The 4153-nt window shown below is 39.7% G+C and overlaps 1 pseudogene; it reads left to right on the top strand.

Annotated features, from left to right (window-relative positions):
• LOC104779255 lies at positions 2733–3579 on the top strand (annotated as a pseudogene).

Raw genomic sequence — 4153 nt, 5'->3', positions numbered from 1 at the left:
GGGAATTGAGTCATCTTTCCAATGGGGTTTATTTCAAGCCAATCGAAGGCGTGTTTCAAGAGTTATCACATTTTTAGTGGATGCATATACACCCACCTCGAGTCGTCACCACTGCACTCGACCCAGCTCGACCGACGTGCACCGACTCGACCGCACACGTCAGAAAGAAAGATGCTCCCACTTAGCCAACCCAATTCCCGAACCGACGCTCTATCCTGTCGTTTTATGTTTTAGGGCATTCCATATTTTACTATGAATACATTTTGTTAAGTTTTTACTCAGACATCTCGTTTTTCATTAAGGTTTACCTAGCCACCTAAAATGTTTTCTGATTTTGTAATCTAGATATCTTTGAACTTATTTAGATTTTGCATTTGATTTCTTCTACAAAGTTGTTCATCTCATTTTTATTTATCTGATGATGGTTGATTTAATGTTTTCCGAATTTGCACCTTTGATGATGATTTCTAGATCCGAGTAGTGTTAGAGTTCTTGAGGATGAGATAGATTAGGTGGAGGATCTTAGTATGTAGGGTGTTTAAGTTTAGATTCGTATGATTCCCATCTGGACTAAAGTTAGAAATACTAGTTTATCTCTGATCAATTGGAACTAAGTTTTAGACATTTCCACACCTGAAAGGTGATTGATGAAATGTCTGACCAACTAGTGCTAAAGACTTACATTCCTAGCCTAAGAGATTAGTTATCTAGGATGTTTGTTTATGTGAATGAACTTATTTGTCATGCCTGCTTGATCATGTTTCTCTAGCGAGTGCTAGGTTTGGAAGTGGTTGAGTCTGAGTAGCTTCTGTCAAGAGATTGGATTAGCTAAGTTGTGATGTTCATTGTCTAGGGATAGTTTGTTTGTGGCATGTTAAACACTGTGTAGACTAGGAGACTCCGCCGACATCAATTATTCCCATCCGTAGGACTTCTATCTTTCTTATTGTTATTGCATTCCTGAGACTGTTTTGGTTCTTGCTGTTTAGTTCATGCTTAGACTCGTTTTTGTTTGTATTCATGTTTACTTCTTATCATGCATGTTCGTTTCTAGTTCTGTAGCTCATTCCCGTTTTGCATTCTGATCATTCTAGGATTGTTAGATATAAAACCACTCTTTCATTTGGCTTGACTTGTGATTTGTTGATTGCATCTTGAGTGATAGCATCATCCCATTTGGATTGACACTTAAGTACTATAACTACATAAGGTTAAACCTGCTAGGATAGACACACAAAAATCCTAGTATCAACTAGCTACATCCTTCTTCATTCCGATCCAATGATAGTACCGCTTGAGGTCATGGTACATCTTAGTCGCTCCTGGATGAATAGAGAACATGTTTGCATGAGCGTCCCTCAGATCTCCTGCCTCAACTCCTCATCCTTGGTCACACAGATCCGACCATGAACAAGTATGGTACCATTGGCAGAGACCTGATACTCCGTATCAATACCTCTAGAGGCATTCACAAGCCCCACATCCTTTAACTGAGCCAACCGCACTCTGCTCAGTTTCCAAAAACCTCCAAACACTTTTCTCCCTCTGTTTTCTCTCTGAAATCGGCAAAACAACCTTTTTCCATGACCTAGGTCGAGTTTTGCCTTATATACGTTTGCTAGGGATTCCTAATTGAACCAAACCGAACCAAAATAAAAAATAAATCAACCTGGTCAGACCGGAAATTGATGGTGTCAATTGACACTACCCTTGGTGTCGATCGACACCCATCCCCAAAACCGACTACTTGGTTTGTGGATGGTACATTTATAGATAAAATAATGTGTAACACAAATTGTGTTACACATTATTTGGATAAACAAGAGGATCATAACACAACGTTTCGTTAATTTCTTTTCGGCCGGCTTCGCCTTTGGCGTCAGCCATATTTCCATTTCTTATTTCGTTTACAGTTTATTCTCTTTACATAAAATCCATTTATATCCAGAGATCATCATATCCATCTTCTTCAATTCATGAAAAAGTTCCCAAGATTGCCAATGAGAAGAGATGGGTTTCATCGACAATTCAATTCATGCAGTCCGCCTCATATATATTCCCTAATCATATAAATTTGGGTTTGATATCAGAGAGTCATGTTGCAAAACCACCATCAGAGGCCTTGAAGATGGACCAGATTCCTCTATTTCGGCACAACCGTTAAAGGACTCTCAGACTCGGTAGAACAAAATATCCTCTATCTGATCCCTCCACTCATCCGCCATACTTGGATTCATGCCTCCTGGGAAGTATCCCGCACCAACATGTCGTAGCTGCACCAACATCTGAACATATTGTGCATCCACTACTTCGACCCCTGGCAGCACACCTGCATGCAACCCAACCACATGCTGCACCCCTGGAGCCTGCCCACCAACCACTGGCAGCACTCTAGGAGCCTGCCCACCAACCGTTGGCGGCACTCTAGGAGCCTGCCTACCAACCGCTGGCGGCACCACTTTCGGAAGCCGCACCAACACCTGAGCCAGAAAGTTAGCCAGAAGATCATCCCGACCTGGGGCACCACCTGATGCAACCCTCACAGCTAAGGCAACACCAACACCAATCCCGAGCCCACCAGCCTCGTCAATAATACCACCAGCCAAGCCCCCAAGCCCTCTAGGATGAACCTGCGACTCTGCAGTCCTCCTCAGATCTATTCTCCTAATCATATAAATCAGGGTTCGATTTCACAGAGTCATGTTGCAGAGCCACCATCAGAGGCCTCGAAGATGGACCTGATTCCTCAGTTTTGGCACAATCATCGAAGGACTCTCGAGCTGGGTAGACCAAAATCTATCTCTTCCATAATTATGTGTTTTGGTTGGCTCTTCGTAGCCATCCATCTCTCTTGTAGCACGTTTTTCTGCCAATCACAATTGTGTTGTTGCCGGCATTTCGTCTCCGATTATGTTTCATCTTCTTCTTGCAGCCACTTAGACATCATTGGCCTAAGAATGAAGTGGAATTTTTGGCAGTTGTCATTTCCCTCCACCAAATGGTATGGAGATGTAATTTGGATATATGATCTTGGTATCATTTAGACTTGTATTGACAATGAAAGCGAATGGAAAAGATTCTTAATGCGGACATCAGTTCATAGCCCCGGTTCGAGACGTTGCCTAAGGATATGGCGACGAGAGATCAGGTTGTCTTTGATTTTACGAATAGATTTCGGCAAATTTTTGCCTTGGTTTTCATTATCAATCAAGGAATTTACACAGCCGTTTGTTGTTAATTTGAATGGGTGCTTTTGGGGACGTCAACATTGAACATACGAGATTCAGAAGATGGTATTCTTCATTTCATAATTTATGGGCATTAGCGATAACAAAGAAAGATGTCATCTCCCGTTGCTGGAGATGTGTTGTTGGGAAACGACGTAACAATTGGATCGCGACCATTGATCGCTTCAAAGTTTATTGGAGTTTCGTCAAAAAAACGATAGCCAAACAAGACGATCATGTAAGGAAGAAGACGAATAAAGAAGATAATAGATTTGATAATCTATTGGCGTGTAAGGCTTACAAAGAAAAGCAGTGTTTAATTCAGTTGGTCGATTGTGTTTCTTCTTCTTAACTTTTATCATTTTTTAGTTAGATGTGTATGTCCTAGAATAACTAGTTAATCTCGGTTTCCATTTTAGGCCTTGACTGTTTATGAGATCTTAAGTAGTCTTTAGATTTTGAGTCTTTGATAATCTATTTTCTTACCATTCAAGATTTTCAAAAAATAGATTCCCTTAAATTTAGGAAAATTAGTTTTTGGATGGTTTCTTGCAATTTCAAAAAGAAACTAAAAACCATAATTTGTGGTTTTTGTAAAAAATAATTATTTTCAACAAGAACATTTTTAATTTTTGAGTTTTTGATTTTTTATTTATTAATTTTAAATTCAACAGCAAAAAGTAAAAACCAAAAAATCATAAACTAAAATTCAAAATCTAAAATCTAAAAACCAAAAATCATCTAAAAATTAATTACCATTCATGGCCTTAACAAAAGTAAAGTAAGTTGGTTAAAAGAAAAAGATAGATACAAAAAAAACGAAAATGCTTGTGGGGACGGGAATAAAAAAAATTGATGAGGAAGTTCATTCCCCTCATCGGCTCAAATGAAGGGCTTTTGTGAAAACTGAGGAGTCACCCCCCCCC

Source organism: Camelina sativa, chromosome 3 (assembly GCF_000633955.1).
Source record: "Camelina sativa cultivar DH55 chromosome 3, Cs, whole genome shotgun sequence".
In the NCBI taxonomy this organism is placed as follows: domain Eukaryota; kingdom Viridiplantae; phylum Streptophyta; class Magnoliopsida; order Brassicales; family Brassicaceae; genus Camelina; species Camelina sativa.
This window is presented reverse-complemented; position numbering and strand designations above follow the sequence as displayed.